The 25,281-nt window shown below is 39.7% G+C and overlaps 1 protein-coding gene across 3 annotated transcripts in view; it reads right to left on the reverse strand.

Annotated features, from left to right (window-relative positions):
* STK38L (serine/threonine kinase 38 like) overlaps positions 1-14,270 on the reverse strand; it is a 54,649-nt gene extending 40,379 nt beyond the window's left edge. For 2 of the 3 annotated variants that reach the window (XM_062008603.1, XM_062008597.1), the window contains exon 1: positions 906-940. The gene's annotated coding sequence lies outside the window, so the exon portion shown is untranslated. Of the gene's footprint in view, positions 1-905; positions 941-14,134 lie in introns of those variants that run through there. The other variant, XM_062008612.1, reaches the window with a different exon arrangement.
* Positions 14,271-25,281: the final 11,011 nt, after the last annotated feature.

Here is a 25,281-nt window from a genome sequence, read left to right on the forward strand (position 1 = left end):
TCTCCCCAGGTGATAACACAAGGATTCAAGCAATATCTGGAGGCTAGTCTGTTTTGAGGTCTTTTTCCCCCCATATCCTTGAGTAAACTCTTGCCAAATAAATCAGTAATAAAATAAATCATGAAAAATTCAGCAAATCCTGAAAGCACAGGGAAGCTGCTCTGCTGGCAGCCTCTGGGAAAGGGAGAAAGTATGCCCTCCTCCTTCTCAGCATGCCCAAAGCTGTAAAGGTCTCTTGGGGTTGTTACCAAGCCTCAAGCAACTTTCCTCTCCTTTGGGTTATTCTTCATGTCAATAATGCCAGAAAGCATCTTCATCCAGTGAACTGAAGCTGCAAGCTTTATTCTGCTTCCCTATGTGATATACCTTCTTCCTAGCTTTCAAGTAAATCATGTTTTGTTCTTTTAAAGTATTTTCCACACAGATCTCAAGGCACTTTACAAAACTGAAACATAAACCACATCATCTTGGTAAAGCAACACTGTTCACTATGAAGGAAAGTAAATGAGTTCAAGCTGAATCCTGGGAAGGCTTTGAAGGTGTATTCGCAAGGGAAAAACTTGCAAACCCTGAGAACCCAGAGAACCCTGTCTTCTAACACTACAGCAGTCTGTGAAACAGAACCCTTCCAACTTCATTCATATAGGAGTAGAAATAGATCCAAGACAGGCATAGATAGCACTCTCCACAGTTTTCAAAATATGAGGACAATTTCAATCTGATTTTAGAAATGGCGAAAGTGAGGCACAACAAAATTAATCACAGCCAACAAAATAAATTTTTTTCAAAGTCATCTATGCAACACCATACCAGTATCTGAAGCACGAAGTGTAATTTGCAGAAGCTGCCAGAAACCTAAAGGAAGAGCTGAGACACAGAATAGCTACATTAGTCCTGACTCTTACCTTGAGTTTAGTATTACAATCAGATCAGGTCAGCACTGGGGAAAGGCAAGCTGTTTCTCTGGCAAGCCTTCATACAGATAAATGCTGGAAAAATAAAACGCGCACACTTAAGGAGTCCTATTTTTAACACTAAATGGCACAATGGACTATGGGAAAAACTCGAATTACAGCAGAAACCCAAAAAATGCTCATTTTATCTGAACCTGAGTTTTTTCAGAGGTGCAACTGCAGAGGAGCTCTGTCAACTAACACTACTGTTTACAGGGGCCCTGAGGCTTTCACAGCTGCTATTGAGGAAGCACATTCTTCATGCTCTTTGAGAAAAACAAACGTTCTTACTATGCTGTCTGCAAAACAAAAGGAGTCTGTGAATTCACAAGGTTTTGCATGCACCTGCAGGGATATTTTACTAAGGTGAAGCCAGCAGATTTTATTGTTGCTGAAATTTTCAACTGCCATAGGAAACCAGTCAGAAGTTACAAGGCACATTAGAGTCTATACAAGCTGCACAAGCAGAAGTCCACTGGGACCTTGCTTGTACAAATCTTTTTCTCACAAAAAAGATGTTAACCTCTGTTTTATGAGCTGTAGAGACAGAGTCCTAAAATAGACATCCTCACAGAAGGCAGAAGGCAGAGACACATTTTGCTAAAGCTGACCCCAGACCAGGGGCAGTGATTCACTTCATTAAAGGCCCTGAGCCAGGGACAGTGATTTTGGCCGGAGGAGGCCTTGTCCCGAAGGAGGGGCCCTTTATCACTGCGGCCAGAGCAGGCCATGTCCTCAGGAAGGGACTCAATATCCACAGCTGTAACTGTGGGGAGGAACCCACGACAAAGCAGCTCATTAAACTTATGCCCAGAAGAGGCCTTGTCCTGAGAGAGAGACCCTGCAACTGCAGAAACTGCAACTGCGGTGAAGAATCCACACCAGAGATATTCACCAAGGACTGCGTCCCATGTGAGGGACCCTGTATCAGCAGAAGCCGCAGCTGCTGGGAACAACCCACACCAGAGAAGTTTGTTAAGGACTGTGTTCCGGGGGAGGAACCCCATGTTGGAGCAGGGGAAGAATGCCAGGAGTCGTCCTCATCTGAGAAGACAGAAGCGGCAGAGCCCATCTGTGAGAGACTGACCACATTCCCCATTCCTTGCCCCCCTGAGCCATTGCGGAGGGAGGAGGTAGAGATATCGGGAGCAGTGAGCTGGGCCCGGGAAGAAAGGAGGGATGGGTGAGGGAGATCTTAAAGTGCTGGTTGTAATTTTCTCATCATCCTACTCCCTTTTTTTTTTTTTTTTGCTTTTATTCTGTTCTGTTTCTTGTAGAATAAACTTTCCTACTTTCCTCTCTAAGTCGAGTACTACAGTCTGTTTTGCCCAGAACCATAATTGGCAGTGAGCCCTCCCTGCTCTTGTCTCAATCCACAACAATCTTGCTTATCTTTTTACTCCCATTTCACTGGGTCCTCCACCATCTTAAAGAGAGTGGAGGTGAATGGGGGCACCGAGCAAGAGACTGTCGTGGTGCTGCTGTGCTAGCTGGGCCAAACCACGACACAGATGAATCCTGCCTGGTGGCTGATAAAATGCCAACCATTGTTACGATGAGGGTAACTGGAATTAATCTTTGAATTTATAAGTCTACTCCTCCTGATCACCTCAAAGGCCTGTAACTGTTGGCCATGTCTGTAACAGGTTTCTCAAGCACTTCTAGAAAACCCAGCCCTCAAACAGTAGTTCTACTGCCAATGGATGGGATTTGCAGTTAAAATGTTCCAAAGGCAAAATGAAGCAAACAAAATAGGTAGCACCCCTCCTCCATCCCTGTCTGCACCACAGAGTGCTGGACTCTTCAGCAGAGGAGGACTGGGCAACTCCCTGTAACATGGGAAGACCCAGTTCCCACCAAACTTAAGATAATTTGAATCCAACTGTGGTTTGAGCATCTTATCATTTTTACATCCTTTAACTCTGGGCACCTCATAAAGACTAAAAATATTCTCCACATGAAGAAAAAATAAATTAAAAAAAGAGGCTCTATACATAGTGTTTTCTAAAAATACCTCTTCAGAGGCATCCTTTGCTAAATAAGTGCCAAAACTTCAAAGGCTAAATTATAATGTTAAAATATTTGTAAAGCAAGTTTGTTATGTTTCTTGTGAAGCATGGTTGGCAGTCAGAGACAGCAACTTTCAGCTCAAAAACCTGGTCCAGGCATTAACTGGAAATAGCTCTTTGGTAGCTTACGTGAAATGAGTCAATGGACCTCAGTCCAGCTTCCAATAAATTAGGAACCACAGCACAAAAGCATCTGCAAGAGTCACTTCCTTTGTTGAAACCATTCAAAAGGCCAAGGACTGAATGCAGTGGGGAAAATGAATTATCCTTCCTCAAAATAGCATGTTCCTTCAAAACATGAAATGCTTTTACCTGTTACCATCTTTGGTGAAAGTACTCCACTATGTTTTTACAAAATATGAACTAATTGAGTATTTCTTTAATACACATAAGGCCACCCTTTCTCAGAAGGAAAAACCAAGATGGTGAATTCCAACATGCAAGAGTCATGCCAAAGGAGAGCAACAAAAACGAACACTCCTATCCCCCATGCTAACTGCATTTCTGCTTTCTGGATCCAACAAAAGACTAAGAATTTCCACGTATTTTTCAATAAGAAAATTTAGCATACAAATATAGGCTCTCCTTGAATAAACTGCATGATTTCAAGGACTTGCATCATTAAGAATACTTCCCTTGTCTCTGAGCCAGTAAAGGGACATGAAGCAAGTAATATAAATCTAGAAAACTAAGAAAAAGTAACAATATTTTAAATTCTGCTTTAAGAATATAGAGACATTTTAATAGGTCACAGACAATATGGGATCAAAATCTTATAATAAATCCCCCCCACTCAAAGAAAGCATCATATAGATCACAATGAATTAACTTTGCTAGAAAAAAAAAGCCATACATGTCACAAATACAATTCAGAGCAATAGTTTTGAAGAATAGAGTGATTATATTAATTTGAACTTCATCGTATGCAGATTGCTAAGGAAATTTAGAGATTTGCATTGAGAGAAAAAAAAATGTGTTTTATTCAAAGATGAAGGTCTTCTGAATTTTCATGCCTTGTAAGCAGTTGCTAAACTGATTGAACAATGCTTTTGAAGTACACAGGGTCAAATGTGGTCAGTACCTCAAAGAACATCAGATCTTTCAATATTGAAAAAGTACTTCTAAGAAAGACCTTGGTACATTCATATATTCTGTCTTTACCTGTCACTTCAAAGTGTCCTAGGCATCCACACAGAGGCTGCATTATCCTTTGTCAGTCCCCTCTCCCTCAAAGATGATGAGAATTATACCACTGGACTCAATATGGGTAATAGACTGTTTCTTTGTAGATACAAAAGAGGCTTCTTGACTTCTTGAGGCAGCAGTGACTAGGGCACTAAAGGAAGCCAAGAATTACAACCAAATTCAGAAGTATTTATTTTATTAATACATTAGTCATTGCCAAATACTAATTCAGATTCAATTAATCGGGAAAGCAGTTAGAATGCATTCAGTGCAACTTCCTTGTAAAAAGTAGGGTTAGACAAATTCATTTCCATTAAAAACTCTACATTCTTGGTCATCCACAAACTATACATTCCAGATCTAACCAAGCAAAAGAAAATAGGAGGAAGAAGCATAAGCAGGTACAGCACATGTTATATATAGCACAAGCCAAACAGCCCTTATTGCCTTCCTTAGGTGTACATGTATTATGGAAGCTTACTTCTGTCAGTCACTTCATCTAATTATTCAGATGCTTTGCTGACGAGATGATCACCACCCTTGAATAGAAGGAAGTTGCACCCAAAGCACCAATTCAGATGTTCCAGACAGAAGTCTGGCCTTCTATCCAAGACAAATATGGAGCTTAATCTACACTGTTTTTGCTCTGGTTTATTAGTTTGCAGTACCTGGAGAGGATTTACTTTATGATTCAAAGAGAAGGGGTGGGGGATATAGGGCTATACTTTACTTAACCAACATCATTGTGGTAAAACCACCTTGGCAGGCAAGAGAGGGAGGGAAAGCACTTAAATTCCACAATGACAGAAGAAAATCTCGCTATGCAGCTGCATTCTTCAGTTGCACACAGGCAGATGAAGACTCGCTATCACTTACTAATGTCTTAAGTAAGAATACAGACGCTTTTATCTGCTTAGTCTGTAGCATTCTTTTAAAAATGACATGACCACTTCAGAGCACATAGGCAAAAGAATCAATAAAATATTTTTACATTGTGTTTCTCAGATTGAGAAAATTACAGTCAAATAGAAATAAGAAAGATACTGTCAAGACTACTTTCAAAAGTCAGCTTTTACATGGAAAAAAATACAAAGAACCCTAAGAGGTCTCCAGGTATTTTTTTGTTAAAAAGATAGATAGTACTACCAAAATTGTTATCGTAATTCTTCTCTTGCAGTCTTTTCTCCAAATACAGACTCATCCAACACCTAGGGGGGTCAAAATCTGAAACTGAAATTGGCTTTCTACATATTACTTCTTGTTTAGTAAAAAGGGCAGAGGGAAAATGAGCTAAAATTCCTTATCTTTATATTAGAGTATAACAATTTCCCCGCAATGACCTCATAATTATCTCCTTTTTTACATTTGACTTTCCACTATTCTTTCAATCCTTTTAAATTCAGTGATCTAAAGTATGAATGAAAAAATACCTGTGTACCTATTGTTTTTTTCTAAATATTGATTTTGATGGTAGAGATTATTTTACCAAGCAGAAAGTTATTTTGTCTATTTAAACAGAAAATGGGCAAGCATATTTCTTCATTATACCCTAACCATGGCCAGTTTGCAACTTACTGACAAAACAAAGGTGAAGGCAGTAGCATTTTTGTCAGGCTCTAAGGAATCTCTTTGCAAAGGTGCTCAGTAAAGTTATTCTGTTAGCAGCCATGCTGTAGCACAAGCTGTCAGCAGTCAGGGGCAGAGGTCAGGACTCATGAAATTCTCTCATCTCTGGTTTGGGTGATACAATGTTCATCCATTTTTCCTGAATATGGAAAGGAGTTTGTTCAACTTTTTTCACTTGCCACTACACAACTGGCTTATATGTCTGTGAGCAAAAATAAACAGTTAACAGTTTTTAGTACAATGCTAAATCAAGTGGCACCATGACAGCAGGGAACATGGCAGATTGGTTCTTCAGGAGGCATCTGAAGTACAACTGGAAAGTTCCTTTAGGTCACCCTACAGTAGTATCATCACCAGTGATCTTGATTGAGGGAGCTGGGATTAGAGCTGCAATATATTGTCAACTTGAATATCCACATACTGGTTTCCCCACTAACACATCCACAGTATGAGATTTACAGAACCATCAGTGGGACTGATTGCATGAGCAGAGCATTAATTTTGCACTTCTCATAACAAAGTCCCGAGCAGTAAGACCCAGAAAACAAGAAGACACATTATCATTCCTTTCAGAAGAAACTTAGATAGAATTTCACTTGCATCTAAATCACATCCCAAGTCTAACCAGCCCTCTGGAAATGCCAAGTTTTATGAGCTCAAACTGGTCAGCATATTATAATCCTCACCTGGACAGCTCCATCCTTCCATATATTACTACCATGCCAGCATAGCTGAAATTCAAGGTTTCATCCCACATATTTGTTCTCATGTAATGCTACCTTAGCTACATGGTCTCAAATCTTTGGAGACAACTTGGCATCTTCTTGTGCACGTGGGGCTCACAGTGACTTCAATAGGTCCCTTCCTGTTTTGAAAGAATGGATCAATGTTGACTGTGAACACTGCTAATTACTGGGAATTGGAGCTACTCAGGAAGTGGTGTGTGCTGCAACACAAGAAAGAAGCTAAAACATTTTCCAGTTTCTTCGAAGGTTTGCCAGTAGAACTTGAAAATCTAAAGCATTCCACTTTGTTCTTTTACATTTATCACTGGCTCGTGAAAAAGAGAGAAGAAAAAGGAGAAAGAAAAGATTTAACAGGGGGAGGAAGAAATTCTCTTTTCTACTTCCTCCATCTTCCAAACCAAAATAACAGTTTTCAGGTTTCCATGTGTTTATCTCCCTTCCTCTAAAAGCTGTCCTTCTCAAAATCATGTTACCTGCAATTCATTTACTGTTTCTGAAGATGATTGTTCTTAATACCACAGCTCATAACAACTTTCTAATTTCCAACCTGTAGTCCACAGACATTGTCAGCAGCTAGTCAACAGAACAGGAGGGTTTTTTTTAAAAAAAAACAACATGATGTTTTGAGAGTGTGTTGTCGCTTGACAGTAGAGTCTGTGCTTCACTGGACTTGAGAACCACAGCCTTAACTTCTGTTGCTAACCCCTCCATGACTTGTATAACTCAGCCTCGTCCACTAAGCAGGTCATCTTGTCATAGGTATACCAAGAAAAACTAATACACTTTGATATAAAATGGTCACCTATATACCATGCTCACAAGAGATTTGAGCTATTTCCCCCTATAAGAATACCCCTAATGTCTGTATTCCGTACTTTGGGCTTTTCAAATACTTCAAAACAGTCTCCACTATATAGATTTTTATTCATCTGTCATTTTGCCTGGCTTCAAGTTCTATTATTTTCTAGTTGGACTTAAATCATAAGAAATTTACAGATTATTCCAGGTGTTTTTAACAAAACTTTTTTTTTTCTATATAGGAAAAGAAAAACCTAACAGAAAAGTTTCTAACTGCTATTTATGCAGCTGAGCAGCAAGGTTACCATATCCAGAGTACAAGTAGGCTGAGATGCTCACGTAATACGTATTTTATACAAACTTTCCTTCTCTGTTAAACTCCCTGAGAAGATAAAGAGGTCTGAGTAGAGAAATAATCTCCATACAACAATTAAGAGAACCCATCTAATACACTTCAGTATAAAATGGTCACCTATATACTTTGCTCTCATTTGAGAGATGAACTCACAGAGATCTCCCATTTTGGTAAATCTTGGTTCTCTGCCCTTATTCAAAACTTCGTAAGATGCTGCCTACACCTGCTAAGATAGGGAAAGGACTAAACAGTAAGACTTTACCAGAAACTGTACTTACAATATAACCAGGGTGATTTGGTTGCCTCCCCCCTGCCCCAGCTTGAATGTGAATGCTTCCTTTACTACTTCGAACCAAAATTCATGCTGTAACTAATTTAATTAAGTGAAGGAAATCAATTAATCTACCTGCTTACAGTTTAAAGTAATTCAGTATGAGAATTTCTTTTTAGGTACAACAAAATTTTTGATTAACAGAAGTGAAATATGGCAGTCAGTCAGGAAGAGTATCAACTCACCTGTTCAACCAGAGCTTCTTACCACTTAAGCAGACTAGCCAAGCAGAAACTCAACAAAACTCAGTAACAAAGATTCACATTAATGACATCAGAAGTGATAAAATTCCTTTCTTTCACTTTATCTTGACACATCAGTGTGCTGTGATGCACATAACTGCTTTCTGAGACACACAACTATTATGATCTGCACCATACAACAACCTTACTTGGTAAGTAAGTCTCATCAAATGTACTTGCTACACAAATATCTGTTAACCAAAGGCCATTACTCCACTAAATAGGAATGTGCTTTAACAGTTGGCTGTTATGTGTTTGTAACAGCCATGTCCTTCATTGGTGCATGATTGCCTGGTGTCCTACATAGAACACAACATTCCCTTACAGTTCCAGGTGTTAAATTTGAAAAAGAAAGTTAAGTTTTTCTTTTAATTATCATTAAACAGACTTTATTCCTCATATTCAGTTTCTACAGTTTGTAAAAACAGGTACCCCTATTGAGTTCTTCCCTTACAATTGAAATCGTTCTCCTTTCTTTCTCTGTCAAACACTAAATACCACAAAACAGAAGAATCCAGTTATCTTTAACTTCAAGAAACAACAACAGATTTCAAACAATGCAGTACAATTCTTTTGTCTGTGGAGCTACTAATACAAACTTTCCTCTTCATACAGGACTCAGCACGCTAAAAATTAGTGACATTTGAAGTGGAACAATTCTTTCATCATTAGGCTGATATTTGGCTGGCATTCTGGTTACCTCCCTTACAAGGCACTAGTGAGAGGGAAGGGCTGGGAACACATTATGCAACTACTCATTGCAAAAAATAATTAAAACAAATTTTAAGAATGGTCTGTGATGAACCCTTTTCCAATATACAAAGCAGGACAGAAGGAGCCTGATTCCATTGGACTAAGGTCTGCTATTTCTACATGCCTAAAAGGAATTTTTCCTGAAAGGAAAAGGTTTTTCTCTGTTTTCATGGGAAGAGGGGGAAACTTTAGCCTGTGAACTGCTCCTGCCTTTTCTGAAGGCAGTTTTTCACAGAGAAATAAAGGAGAGATACCTTGCCACACCTGTGTCTTGTCACCCTCCTCCCTCTGCTCATCTGTGAAAAGGGAAATCTAAAATGGCTAATCATAAGTTCAGCTTCAATGGTAAGAGGGCTAGGTAATCCACATATTGGCTAGCTCATGAAAAAAACAGCTCTCCTGTAGACACTGCAAAATCATTCAGAAGTTAACCATGAGTTCAGCTGTAAGTAGGTTCACTTTTAACTAGTGCACTCATAATGAGGCTTCCTACCAAGTGAAGCTATAGCTATTCTGGTGTTACATGGCAGTTGACTCAGGCCTCTATTTAAGATTCAGCTTCATTCATTCTGGAAAAAATGAAGTAGAAAACAGAGATCTCTGGGAAAATTCCACTTTGTCAAGTAATTTTCCACAAGCAACTGAGCTCGGATTGATGGCAATGTTGGCAAATTTGAGTTTTAATACAGGGCAGAAGCAAATCTACCCTGGAAATGGACATCATCCCTGGAAAATCCTTTCCCACACTGCAAACTCAGTCTCTAAACTGGCAAGTGGTCTGTCAGGAAAATGACATATCTGTACTTTGTGGGGGCACTCAGCGATGCTGACAGAAGTCCATGGTAGAGCACAAATGTGCTAGATAAGTTGGATCACTTATCAGTTCCATCAGGGACAGAGAGATGGAGGGTAACTCTCTAAAACCAGGTGAGCCCCCTAAGCACACAACTTGCAGGAAGCTGCTTCTATCAAGCAACTTTCTTTTGTTGTGTCCTTAGGTGTGTCTTACTGAAGTTAAGTAAAGCAACTTACTTTCATTCTCCCACCGCCCCCACTTCCCTGCCCCAGTTTAAGCTCCAGTGTATGGAAGCTGACTGTATTTATAATTCCTATGGCTCAGCGTGACCCAATAGCTTTGTCTTAATTGCACCCAACAAATACAGCGCAACTGTATTACCAATAAATGTTGTTCTACTATAATGGCTCATAAAAAGGACGCTGAATCAAATACTTCTTTCTGGTAATACACCCACTTGATTTAGGTTTTCCATTTGCTCATCTAGGGGGCTGTTTGCTAGGTTTTGTTCTACTGCATGGAGAGTTAACTACTAACATTTCTTAGCACATTTTAAAAATGCACTAACAGTGCCTCACTTAATGTGATATTACACACAGTATTCACAGAAAGTTGTAAACCGCTATCTTTATTACACACAGCAGGAAAAAGGCTCACAACTTTTCATCTGTTCAAAGATAACAAAAGGTTTTTGTTTCTACTTCTGTGGAAGAAAATTTAACAAATTCTGATATGCCAAGGTCTTTGCTAATTCTGTGGTTCCTCTACAGCACATCAGTGATGATGGGACAAAACTCTGTAACGTAAAAGGCATAAGTAATAAAACCTGCAATACAGTAATCGCTCTGCTCTAAACAGTTCCTCTTCCCATATAGATTCAAGTTATCCCTTACTTCCTCCCATTCATTCTACCACCTATCTGTGCAACCTGTTCAAACCAAACTATTACTTAACATTGTCTGTTCCATGTTACTAAAAGGTGAAGAGCTGTCATTCTTTTTACTGCTTCACGAGACTTCTATTTTGTGAAATCCCATAAACCCAGACTGCCATTTAAATCCGCCATTGCTCCCTTTTACTAGTAAAACTATAGAAGTCAACTGTTCCTCTGACAATCAACACTTCATGTAAGTGGTCATCCAAGGCAAATTCATTACATTAAAGTTTTAGACATCTACATTCTTCATATTCTATTCAGTTACAGCTCTCAAAACTGTACATCAGCTGGCAAATTGCAAGTTTATAGGTATAAATATTTAAGACATACATCATGAACTAAGTTCCAAATCTGCAGTTCAAACCAAAATGCAAGATCCAACGCCAAAATTACTGAGAAATCAGAAAAACAGGTATTTGAAGCATAAGATTATTTCCCAACCCGCTCTTTACCTTTTTTTTAATCTCTACAAAGTATTGAGATACTAACACAAGTCTCACAAAATTACCTAATTTCAGAAGACAGTATTAATGATAACTCTAACTGTATTGCTTCCTGTGCTGATCAAATTATTTATGACAAAGAAAATAACTCTTTTTTTTCTCTGATAAATTCATTCACCCCCTCAGTCCCTCTTTTGTTTTTATTGTTGTCAAAGGAAAATGTTCTGTTGCTTCCCTGTGCAGACATAGGAGCAGCAGGAATGCCAAAATTTACTCTGTAGTTTCAGGCGACAGAGCTGCAAGACTATTCATTGCAATCAAATGATAAGTCTACTCTGCTGCATTTGGCAGTGACTTAACTTATGGTCCTTCATGGAAAGATCCCATACTTAAAACAGTCCACCGTATAAATTCACACCACACACCAAATAACTTCACCCCAAGTTCATATCCCATAACATCAGACTGGCTTACCCTCACTGTTAATTTTTTTTGCACAACAAAAGGCATTAGTTAGTCACCAGACTTTGAAAAATCCTGCACTGATCCATCCCAAAGAATTAGACTTCAGTTGGTTATTTATCAAATCCCCATTTTCATGCTATACTGATGCCAGGTCTGCTCCAAGTGCAGCTGTATGTTGAATTGGCTGTGAACAAGAGAAAATTAAATGATTTTGTGGACAATGGTATGCATGATTTATGTCAACTCTCATTACCCTAAGACACATAAAGCCTCTTTCTGGGGGACTAAAAGCAAACTATTTACGATATAGTCTTTGTGCTGATGAATACTGTATTCAGAGAAGTCATTCTTTCAATTGTAATTTATATGTCTACCCTGCATCTCCTAGAATACAAACATCAAAGGTTATCACTTGGCTTTATACTTTAACTAACTCTCAGCTTAAACTTGGTGGGAAGTATATTTTTATTGGAACAAACATTAACTGAATTAAAAATGAATGTATAGGGAGATAATGAACTTTAAAATCAAGACAAACCCACTGCCTAGACAGACACGGTGGACAAAACCAGTGCTTCGCAAACTGTGACTAAGCTCTTTGTAATCACTACAGGATTCAAGAAAGATCCCAAACTAAAGCCAGTAACTTAAATGATTAAAAACCTTCTACCACCACTGAAGCTTCAGGTGCATACAGACAGATGAGCCAAAAGGATGCTACACAGAAGTTCTGAGAAACAACAGGCAGGTAAACCTCACCCAAATGCATGAGATGCTATTCATACACTGAACTCCAATTTAGTGTGCCATGCTACCCCATTCCAACCCACCAGAGGCCCACCAGGGATCCCACTAAGCATAGGATCAGATCTTGAGAGGTCAGCACCAGCAGGTCCACAAGGGATCATCTGACAGAAATCCAAAATGTCTATTTTCCTGGGAACATTCCCCCACTGTGCACCAAGAGCATAGGGGCCCAGTCCAGGTCCATTGCAAGTTAAGAAAGAAATAAACCATGACAGCTGCCCACTGTAAATATTTACTCCTGAATTCTGCTTAACTAGTGGTTTAGGGATTTCTTTTCACCTGAAATGTTTGAGAAAGAAAATGTTTACTTTTAGATTTTTTTAAGGTCTATTAAGCAATAATATTTCAATTAAACACTTACTATGTCATGTACAATGCAGAAAATAGATGAGTTCCAGCTCAATTTTACATTGAAAATCGATTAGCAAAAGTCAACTCAACTTGCAAATTTGACTTTTCCTAATCCAAGATACTACATATAGTAAAGAAGATAAAACTGCATCAGTTGTACTAGATACAGCAACAGATTTATCATATGTAATGAGTGAGGCCACTGCTCATTATCTCTCAGGTCAGAAGCCTATAGGCTATTATTTCAGTTAACTGCTCAGACTAAAATTAAGACTGTTAAACTTCCATCTCTAAAATCTTGAAGCTTAAGAAACTACAGCAGTTTTTAAGATTTCTGTGTATTTTTCAATCATCTTTTATGGAACACGCACAGCAATTTACTGAGATTTATTAGTGTTATATACACTCACAAACAAGATCCCTCCACTTCAAGTGACTTCAAAAAACTATAATCAAAGCACTGAATCAGCATATGTGACAAAACCCAACATCTGTGGTCGCCAAAATAAATTTCACTGCTCTTTGCTAAAGAGCAAATAAAAGTAAAATAACATGAATATATCCCACCAAATATCTCGTAAGAAACTTTTTTTTTCCTCTAAAGGCAAACTTTAGCATTGCTTTTATTCAGAGGCTACATCAAGGCTCATTTATTGCCGTTCTGGATTTTGCAACGGGAAATCAGGTATACAATATCAGTGCAGGCAGCCTTTTAGCATGCATGTGAACTCTTATTATTCTAACCCAAGACGTTTCAAATTAATTAAAATCAAATAATAACAGGAGACATCTCAAGAGTCCTTAGCAGTTAACTTCTAACCTAGTCACTGGAAACTGCCTAAAGAGACAGACCCCGCCCCCCCCCAGCCCAGGGAGACGGACCAGTTCGAGCAACTTGTGCCGCTAGCGGGAGGCAGCAGCCCCTGCTCGCCCGCCAGAAGCAGAGGGAGAAGTCACCTGACGGGCAGCGCGCAAGAGGGGGGCCGGCAAACTGCTTTGGCGGCTCCTGAGCCGAGAGCGGGCTGAGCGGCAGCGAGGACTAAGGCTGTCCTCCCTCAGACTCTACGGCTATAGCTGTTCCTGCTGCCTCACGGTGGCGGGGGTGAAGGAGGAGAGGGAAGTCAGAGGGAGATTTCCAGTCTCTAATGACAGGGTCCCTTCTCCCTCCGCACGCGCCAGGGGAAGGCTGCTCCCCCGCCTCCAGGGAGAGGGCCGGCTGGGCCAAGCAGCGCTCCCGGGGCGGAGAGCCGCGCCAGCTCCCGGCAGCTAGCACTCACCTCTCCGCGCCGCCCTCCCGCCGGCTCCTCGCTCACTGCTCGTCACCGGCGCCTCTGCGAGCACAACTCCCTCCTCCACACTAATGGCAAGAGGAGAGCAACGGGACCTATCGGCCGAGTGATGTTTACTCGGCGGCTCTCGCGAGAGCTCGGGGCCGCCCAAGCGGGCCGCAATTGGTTGCTCCCGCCGCTCGCCAGCGGCGCGGCCCGCAGGCAGGTGCCACAGTGGCCGCGGTGCGTCCGGGAGTCTCTACGCCTATTTCAAAACAGTCCAGAGTTTTTCCCGAGTGGTGGTATGGAGCGAGGGGCTTGACCTCCAGCCCTTCTTGGGGCGCAGGTGCTGCCCGGGGCCACCCGGCTCCTCGCGGGCCGAAGGGAGAGCCTGTCTCTTCATTTTAAAGAGTCGGCATAAACCTTCGTTCTTAAAAGGCTCTGGCCGTAAGAGCTTCACCGAAGGGCTTGTAGATGTGGAGAAATCTCAGTTAGAAAGGCACTGTAAACTTCCCTTGAGTGTACTTAGGTTACCAGATGCTTGAACAGAAGGCAGCAGAATTATTTGGAAATATTGCATTTACAGGCCTTTTGTATCCTGTCCCACCACTGAAGTAGAAGGGTAAGGATGTTCAGGCAGAAATGAAACCCTGCTTTGGTTTTAGTACTACCTGATCATCAAATGAAGCAGCAGTGCTTACTGGGAGAGCGGCTATCACAAGGACGCAGCAATACAGCTTTCTTACAAAGCCAGCTATGCTTCTGTTACAACCAGCAATGTGTGGAAACTAGGGAAAGCTTGTCCTAGTATTGTCACTTCACTTGAGGATACTTGCTGCTGTAGAAGACTTTTTTTGGCAGCTGCATTTAATTTATTTCACCTCATTGGTCATTAGAGACAAAAGCTGTTAGAGGTCTGTATGCTGAAGCCAGTTTGTTGCCCAGAGATCTTAATCTCAGGACCTGCAAGTGTATCTACATGTCCTCTTCACCTGCAGGCAGAGACAGGAAATTCACCGTGGGCTTCCCTGAACACTGTGGACCTACCAGCTGAGACTGGTTTTCAGAAGCATTACATTTGGTAGGTTTGAAATAACAGAAGGCTAACATTAGCATGTTTTAACTTGAATGCAATGCAGGAGTGCTTCCTAGAAGGACTGCCCTTTGTGATATCTGCACTCTTATTTACCACATTGCAGTGTTGAAAGCACAAATACCCAGGAAAATGAACTGGCAAAAGAGGAAATGAGACTTCTGCACTATGATAAGTAAATTTAAAATAAACTGGTTATGGATATAGAAATGCAGTATTTCACTAAAGCACTCTTCCCAGAGTAAAAGCCTGTAAAAAAACTTTATCAATAACAATGGTAAATGGGAGTAACAGACACATGCACTCCCTGACAGGAATGAGTACTGATTTTGACTGGGGATTTCTGGTCTTGAGAGTTTTAATTTCAGTATCTTCCTTCTATCTGATCCTCTTTTCTAAGGCTGTCAAAGGGAAGTTTAGGGAGACAAGGTCAATCTCAGAGACTATAGGAACCAACTGTGACAACGAAAATTGAATGAATATTCAAAACATGATGTCAGAGTTCCTGATTTATTGCTGCTGCTCCTCTTCTGGGTCCTACCAGCATGGCAGAGGGCAGGCACTGAAAGACTGTTGTGTCAGTGGAAAATTACTGAGTTTTGTTGGTCCTCTGTATGTGTGTGTTTGAGGGGGAAGTGGGGCAAACATCTATTAGTTTAATTAATTTCATGAGAGGAAAAGAAAACAAATTATTCCTAATACTACAAAAATTACTGGCATGTCAAGAACCAGGCTCTTATTTTAGATTAATTATACATGTCTGTTTACATTATAAGTTGTCCTTGTAATTCCATGTAACTTTCCTCATAAGTTAGAGTTGTGAGTTTTCCTAAATAGTAGTCCAATTAAAAAGAGAAAAACATTATAACATTATCACTGGGTGTTACTTAGGAGATCTATGGAGAAACTTCAGTTTTTATGTTTCTATTTTTATGTGGCTGTAAAAGCATTTATGTTAGTGCATTTCCCATTGCAAAACAGACACGGGAGGGGTTTTTTAGTTTAGTTTGGTTTGGTTTGTTTTACATAGTTACAGACATAGAAGGTTACCTTACTTCATCTTGCAATGAGATCACCACTGTTGCAGTTTAAGTCAGTGGGATACCTAATCTTAAGCATGTCCATAGTCTTTGAAGGTCTGCACACTTAAAGCTACTACCAAATCCTCATCCTGAAATGAACCATGGCAGAAACAAACCTGCAAGTAATTTCTGTGCAGAGAAACAAAATATGGTTACAGAATACATAAGATTTTAACCAAAACTGTAATGCAACCTAACAGTTATGAACAGCAGTGTTTGCCCAGTAACTTCTATTTCTGTATATTTACAGAGTTACCCTTAGTTTAGAGGCATAAGAACCTATTCACTATGTAGAAGGACAACATGTCTTTAAGTTACCAGATGTAGGCCTTAAAAAAACACCTTGAAAGAAAATCTTTGCTCGACCTATGCATACTTCTTCAGCTGTATAATGTTCCAATCCTGCAAGTTGCAACAAGCAGCAAAACGTTTTACGGCCTCTGCTCAGATGGTTCAGCAGCAGCATCAGGATACACCCTGCTGTGTAGCAATTAAGGCAAACACAAAAGTCTAAATAGCTCTTATCAAAGTCCACTGAACCTCTGAAGCCTTCAAGAAACTTAGGGGAGGGTCTCTAGCAAACCAAAACGATGTTGTCCTTATTGTAATTCAAAAGGGGCATATCTTGTCTGTGAAAGGACGTTTAAGTTAGGCTTTGCCATACATTTCTTCTACAGTAAATTGGTGTAACAAAGTACCAATTGCTATATTGGTCATGAGGGGAAAATTCTGTTGGGTTTTCAACAATGAATAGTCCTTCTCAGCATCAGAAATAACCTAGAAATGTTTAATTCACTGGAGGCATTTACAAACGTTTGCAACTGACTACTTAATGTAACATTTAGGATAAATTCTGACTTTCTTGTTTTGTTACTATTTTTCTAGAAAAAGAATTTATACTTCTTCAAAATCAGCCAAAAAATAACAAAACTTTTAAGTCCAGTCAAGAAATTATGCAGAGCTAGGAAAGCATATTGCAAGCCAGAAACATTCACACAGATTTTCCACTGTCTTCTTATGACTTTTTTAGCTGCTGTTGATACTATTTTTAATCCAAATTTTACTTGTAACTTCCTGATCTGCCTAAATAATGGAAGTATATGTTTTTGTTCTGTAATGTGTAGAAGGCCAGGAAAAAATACAAATCCTTTAATCTGCTTTATCATGCTATTACACAATTCTGACAAGATTTCACACCGGATGAATATAGCATAGATTTTTAGTTGCTTGATTCTGGAGGAGCACAGTAATGAATCAAATACTTAGAAAATGTTGCAGTATAGAAGAAAATGTGATGTCTTAGTAGGCATAATGGAAACTTAGAAGGTTGTGCTTGATATGTGATGGTTCCCAGTTGAATTAAACAAGTAAGAAGATCTTGGGCCTGCAACCTCGAAGACTTAGGTAACACTGAAATTGTTTGACTATTCGCAGAAGTAACTTTACGCATCTGTCTGTTTCTTGTGTGGGACTCCATATTTAAGAAACTGTCATAGAATCATAGAATGGTGGGGGTTGGAAGGGACCTTTAGAGATCATCTAGTCCAACCCCCCTGCAGAAGCAGGTCCGCCTAGATTAGGACGCATAGGAACATGTCCAGGTGGGTCTTGAAGACCTCCAAGGAAGGAGATTCGACAACCCCTCTGTTCCACTGCTCCGTCATCCTCACAGTAAAATAGTTTTTTCTTATATTTAAATGGAAGTTTTTGTGTTCCAGCTTCATCCCATTACCCCTTGTCCTACTATAGAAAAAAGGGATGCCCCAACCTCCTGACACCCACCATTTAGATATTTGTAAATATTAATAAGATCCCCCCTCAGTCTTCTGCTTTCTGGACTAAACAGCCCCAGTTCCTGCAGCCTTTCCTCATAAGAAAGATGTTCTGATCATCTTAGTGGCCCTGCGCTGGACTCTCTCCAGAAGTTCTCGAGCCCAAATATATCAATATTTAAAAAAACAACACAGGAATGACTGTGCTTTTTCAGCCCTGGCCTCTGTCTAGGTCACATTTCTGTCTTCCCAGTGATCATGAGCAGACACCTAGTGAAAAGGAAGAACAGAACAAGTGCACAATGAATTCCTTTAAAACCCCTCTACCCTCCATCTATCCTGAGCTTGATGGGGTCTATCTAGTTACTAACTCCAACAGTTTGCTCTTCCAAGTGCTTATGTAGTCTCCTTTTAAAACCTTGGAAACACCTTGCCTTCGCAGCACACGGGAGTTCCACTGTCTGTTGTGTGGAAAATCACCTTCTTTTGTTTGTCCCGAACCTGGTTACTGAGAGCATCTTGATGTGGATCCTGGTTTTGGTGTCAGCATAGACAGTGTACTATCAAGTTATGTACATTCTGGCACTGCTACTCTTTATTTTTGATATTTCATATCTTCCCAGGTGTCTTTAATCCAAATTAAAGGATCCTAGAGTGGAAGCCATTCCATAATTTTCCTCATCCTTGTTACCCATCTCTGAACTTCCATTTCTATTGCATTTCTATTTTGGAAGTAAAGAGACTGGAATTTTGCTGTTCAAGGTGTAGATGAACCATGAATTTATCCAGAGGCATATACTTCTTGCCTCACCTCTTAATTTGAAAGTAAAATACACCATTTGCTATGCCTCTTAAAAATAGTAACAAGGTTAAGCAATGTCAGCAAGTAAGTAATATTAGTTAAGTTTCAAAATGAGCTGCCTTTTGAAGGCAACAATCCATCTCTGTCCAATACAGGCAACTATAGACTGTGCTATTTCAACACCTCTGAAAAAGTTTTAGTTTATATTTCCCTGAAAGCCCAGATAATTTTCTTTATATCAGAAAGATCCATGTCACTGGGAAACCATTTGCATTTCTACATGCGTGATCCAAGGAACAAAGCAACTCATTCAGCTATACAAAATCAAGGAAATTACAATAGTCATCTTACAGTCTGTTAACCTGTATTCTGAATGTCTTAGCAATTCACAGCCATCCTTCCAAACCAGCATTTTTCCAATTTTCAATACCATTTAAATTACTTCTTTCCTATGTCAGTATTATTTTATTTTTTAGCATGAACTTCTGGCTTGGCTGTAACTTTTGAAGGCATTTGGAACCCACAGCGATGGTTCTTCTTGGCACAGATACCAAATTCTTCATGCAAGACTTAAGGATGTGACAAATTTGATTCATTTTGTAAGCAATTAAAATATTTATAGTTGAGTTCACTTAAACAATGCCATCTCTTAAAATATTATTCCTGGATTATCTTTGGAGAAAATCCTTGGTGGACTTGCAAGAGACATATTTAGTACATGGTCTTTTTCCATAAACAATGAAACACGGAAAGTCTGGAACAAGAAAAGTTAGCAAAACCACTAACTAAGAATAACTTTTTAATTATTAAGGAAGCTCAATATTATTTGTCAGTTAGTGTAGTAAGCATTGTCCTTTCTTTAAAATTCTAGAGAAAAATGAGGTTGACAAACTTTCCAGTCAACCCCACAGATACAGAATAATACGTTTAACAATAACACTCCTATTCCTCAGTCATTTTATTCTCATTTAATATATTTGACCTGTTCTTACACTGTTTCAGGAGTGAACATATGCTTTTGTTTTTCCTTTTAGCAGAGATTCTCTGCAGATTCTTTGCTAGATCCATTGTTATTTTCATACTATCCTGATACATGGGAGATCATCTGTATATTGGAAGCATACTACACAGTCTGTCTTCTTACTTAATGTTTGCTTTCTCCTTGTTTTTCCTATATAGCTATCTGGTTCAGCTTTTGGCTCTTAAAAGAAATCTATTTAAAAAAAAAAGAAACTGGAAAAAGATGTAAACAAAATGATGCAACTTGCTGTTACATTCTGTTCTCTGTTTTTCAACCCTAATGTGTCTATTTTAGAGCCTGGTACTGAAATCAAGGGCTATCCCGTGGAACACCAGCTTCTGGAAGAGCCTGGGGAGATAATGTTCTTGCTTGGAAGTGACGGTTGGCATGGCAGCATAGTGTTACTCTCATAGGAGTGTCAAATACAACAAAATAGGCACTGGAGGCATGGACACTAACCTGACAGGAAACAGACCTGTCCTGTTTCTTCTACTGTAACTTGGACCACCACACTTCAGGTCATAGAATAGGGTTGTGTATGACCAGACACAGGGAATGGCATTGAAATTGCCTATGCAAGGTGATGAGCTTCCTGCCAGAAGGCCATGGACTTAGAGTCTCTCTTCCTCGTGATATCTTCACATATGGGTGATGAGTTGCAAGGAAGTCAAAATGTGCAGCTAGTTTCAGAGTCTGTAGCTCAAAGTATGGAGTCAGCATGGAAGGTAGGAGGTTGGGTTACAAGGAGGTGGGATAAAACATCACTGGTGTTTTGAAGAAATGTCTCTAAGATCATGAAAAAATTGTCAAAAAAATGTCTGGTATAATCTTAGAACACATGCTTGCACTCATGTTTAGGTGCTTTGTTACTAAGATGCATGGACCAGCTGTAGATAGCTCAGAGGAGCTGCACTTAAAGAAGTATTTGGTGAAGGAAGAGGCTAGAGGAAAGGTCACAGGTGGCCCAAGAAAACCACAGTTCCAAGGATCAAGGAGTCTCAAGAGCATACTTAACTCCTTCCATGATGGAAGAAGTAAAGTCAGCGTAAAGGGATTACCAGAAACAACTTTGCAAGTATTTCTTGCCCAAAGCTAAGCTAATACAAGACTAATGCAGCTCTGCAAACTCCTCAGTGCTCAAAAATCTTAAATTGGCTCTTGCCTCCCAAACTTTCATAAAACTCACAAAATCATGAGTCTGGAAAAGAAGATGGGAGGTGATGGTGATGAAATCCTGGGGTTTAGTCAAGTACTTTGGTTATTTAATTTCCTCTGCCTGTTCCTCAGCTGCCCTTCATGTCACTGGAATAATTGAAAGGCTGAAACTAAATATGCACAAAGATGCAATCCCTGCTCTGCTGCATTCTTCATTTACATTTCCAGTCCTTTCTCCTTATCTTCCAGCCCTATTTCATAGAGCCATCCCTGTTCCCTAAGTCCCCTTAACAGTACCTGACTGTCCCTGCACATTCCTATCAGATTTTCCCAACCCACTAATGAATTGGCACAGCTTCTCCTTTGTTCCAATGTGTGTATAGCATGTACTTATGATATGTCTTTTGTTATTAACTCTTCCTTACTGAACAGTATTGGGGGCATTTTCCATATTGCATGCTGTTTAATAACGAGAGGTCTCCTCAAAATGTTTAACACTAATCTGTCTCTCTCTTGAGAAGTTTTGCCTCTCAGCCAGCACTGAAGGCAAGTCCTTGAACCCCTTCTGTTTCTACCATAACTGTGCTTCTACACCTCTGCTCTTCCCTCAGAGCTGTAGGCTGCCAGTGAGGAAGGTGCTGTTTACTGCAAAGTTGCAGAAAGGGCACTTCTCCAGCTTTGGCAGTAAAGAGTAAACTTTGGCTCTGCTATGTAGAGCAAAGAGAGAGGGAATTCTTTGCAGGAGCAGAGCTGTCAGCTCTTGAGGTCTGAGTGTTTCTCATACATCAATTAAATGTGGTAAAAAACTACAGGGATATAAAAATATTAGTTCTCAGCTTGGCAAAGGTCAGTTCTTAAATAAACTGTCTCCTCAGAAAATTTGCTTAGCTACCATGTATCATCTAATGCGAAGTAGAAGTTTATAGACAGAACATTTCAAGATCAAAGTATAATTCTAATTTAAAATGGGGATATAAAATAATCAGTTTACTCATGTCTCTTAAACAGTCCCTATAAATGTCCAGAAAATGTACTCTTTTACTACTAAAAGATCAATTTTGCTGCTGGATAAGGCTTGATAAAATATAAAGAAGCAGTTCTTGGTTGACATAAATTTTGTGGGGTTTCTGACTCTGTCCTTTTGTCTGTCCTACACACAAGCACATACACACACAGTGTCATTAAATCTGGCACATGAAGATGTCACTCGTACTGGCCTATGTTAACAAGATCACTTGCATTCTTAAGTTTCAATGTCAATAAAAAACAAGTAACTGCTACTTCCTATTGCCATACACAGAAGGATATATGCAATAAATGATCAGTCAGTCTGCAATGCTAATGCAGTGTGAGCTTTTCCCATTCATCTCAAGAGCAACCCTCTGCAGGTTTCCACATGAAGTGTTAACTACTGTGGCCCTTTAGGCATTAGTTTCAGCATTTCTGTAATAGTTTGCAAAGTTTACTGAGGACAGGAACTGATCAACCATTACATTTCTAGGTCAAGCTCATAAGAAATTGAGACAATCACCTTGGGAAGACATGCATAATAAACAGAGTAACATTTTTAAGTCATGTCTGTGTTGCAGGCAGAGGTTGCAAGGATACTATCATCTCAATTTAACCTCTGAGCACAGAGGTTTGATTAGCTAACCTTTTATGCTGCTTTTGTAGTAAAAAAATATGCAAACATGTAATAAGTTCCCCCCTTTTTAGCTGCTCTTCTTTGTGAGGCATACCTTCTTTTTCACTATTAAGGTAACTGAAAATGTAAATTATGTAACTAGCCTTTTCACTTTTAATATGCCACAAGCACACACTACAAAATGATCTAAACATTATCTCCATCTGCAGAGAGAAGAAAGCAATTCCAAGCTAACAAAATAGTCACAAACTTAATGCAGCCATACACTAGACTACTAATGAGAGAGAGCAAGAGAAAGGAAAACAATTCTGTTTCTTTCCATTTATCTTGTGGACTTGGATCCTCAAATGAGCATAATCCAATTAATTGTCACAGCATGAAGGCGGCAATTGGGTCTGAGAAAGATGAGGCAGAACCCTAAAGAGAATATATATGTTTCAAGTCTTAATATAAGCTAAAAAAATACCTGGTTTTGAGCACTTTTCTATAGCCTTCTCAGCATTGTTTCTGAGGAAGTATAATGTCATTGAGAGGTCGAGCAGTCAGCTCAGGCACATTTAGCAGGACTAGTTGTGTGATGCTGGATATCTCTTGAATTAGGTTCTTCTGGAGAAGAATTAGGTTCTTCTGGAGTCCTCAGGAGCCCTGTGCTGAGGCTTCTGTGCATGAATGGAAACAGAGCAAGCCTGCAATGCTTAAGTCCACTGCGGAGAAAGGCCACAGGAGGCCCAGTGGAAAAAAGCTTTTTTAAAGGGCATCAAACATCAAATCCCAAGAACTCCATTCTCACCTTCCCAGTCAACAGTTAAGGATCAACCACAGTTTTCAAAAACGATTGCAAATCAGAAAACATGGGCAATAAGCTGCCAGCAGGGTGTCAGTAAATCTGGAGCTGCCAAAGTCATTTCCTAGTCTCTCCAAAGGGAACAGAATGTTAATCAATGTACTCAGTTTTCTCCTTCTGCTATACTTAGCGCTGCATGGCTTGAGCTTGACCACCTGAGTTAACTCAATTGTTGAAAAAAGCAATATACTTGAAAGGATTACTGACAAAAGAAAGTGGCCTTGGAAAGACAACAAGAAGTTGATTATCTAACCTAGATTTGTGAGAGACTATTAAAACAAGCAGCCTGGTGATAGGAAGTGCATACTAAAAAGTAGGCATGGATGAAAACTCTTAGGTTTTTAAGGTTTTTAACTAGTTTCCTATCTCTCTGGGACAGTAACATTTTTTAGTAAAAACAGTAGTTCCAAAGCTGTTTTCAAAGAGATTGCATACATCATACATTTAATTAGCTAGAAATTTTTCATAAGCTGAACAAACTATGAATTCCTACTCTTTAATAAGACTCTTGTCCTTTTTCCTGTAGAGGCAGAGGAGTGGCCTGTGGAGCAACTGTAAAATAAAAGACTGAAGCCTTTGGTTCTGCATTCTAAGTAACATATGCTAAGAAAACATCATGGCAATGAATATGGAAAGGGAACATATGACAAAAGCAAACACCAAACAAATTCTTCAGAGAAGCTGGAGGAATTTCGTACTGGAAAAAATATTTCAGATGTGACTGACGAAATATGTTGTTGAAGGGGGAGAAGAATATGGAAGCTCACTTTTCATAAACATTTGTTGCAATAAATAAGATCCAGAAAGTAATTTAGAGAGTTTATACCAGGAGACAAATATGTGATGTGATGGTAGTGGTACTAAGATAGTACCTTCTAGGTCTTCCTTTGTTGATGTTTATTAGAATCAGGGAGCAGCAAGAGCAGTGTTTCTCTGTGAGTGAAAACAAGCTGAGGCCAAGGGTGACCACAGCACAGATCACGCCCTCACTGACCAGGCCACAGTGCCACTGTGTATGAATAGGGTGTGCAGCATCCTTCAACAGCCCCAGACAAGACAAGGTGATGATGAGGTCTGGAGTCTGTCTAGGGAATCCAGTCAGGAGCAGCACAAGACAGAACTGAAGACAAGAATATAACATAGATCTGAGGGCTGTCCAGGGGACAGTATACAGGTTACTTAGAACATGGTTTGGACATCCAACTGGGAAACAGTGCCAGAGACAGGCCTGGACACAGGAATATCTACAACATAACTGGGGCAAGGACTAAAGGCCCTGACAAGGAAAGATGTCAGGTCTCTCCCGACCAGAAAAGCAAGTCAGATATGAATAAGGTGGAAACAGCCAAGATTATTATCCTCTAAACTGAAGAGGTTAAGTGCAGAGTTGTCACAGGTACCTCAGTCAGTTCTTTTGTTTGCATTCTCATATATTCCTCTTTTCACCTTCTCAGTTTCTTTCTCTTTCCTACCCTCATCCCAGCCCAAATAACAACCCACACTGTTTAATTGTTGTTCCATTGTCCTTCCTTTGCTTTTTTTTGCTTATTAGTGCTTTAATAATTTCTACTTCAGTCGGTAACACCCTCTTTTGTTATTTAAGTAGGTTTCTCATTTCTACAATTTTTCATATTGTTATCTTATTAGTGTAGTCACAGGTCAGGGATTGCTAGCTGCATATACATTACTCCCCCTTTGTTATCTCTAGCTCCTTGTAGTTTTTCCATGGTTTTATTTTGCTC

Source organism: Colius striatus, chromosome 1, assembly GCF_028858725.1.
Source record: "Colius striatus isolate bColStr4 chromosome 1, bColStr4.1.hap1, whole genome shotgun sequence".
NCBI classification, from domain to species: Eukaryota; Metazoa; Chordata; class Aves; order Coliiformes; family Coliidae; genus Colius; species Colius striatus.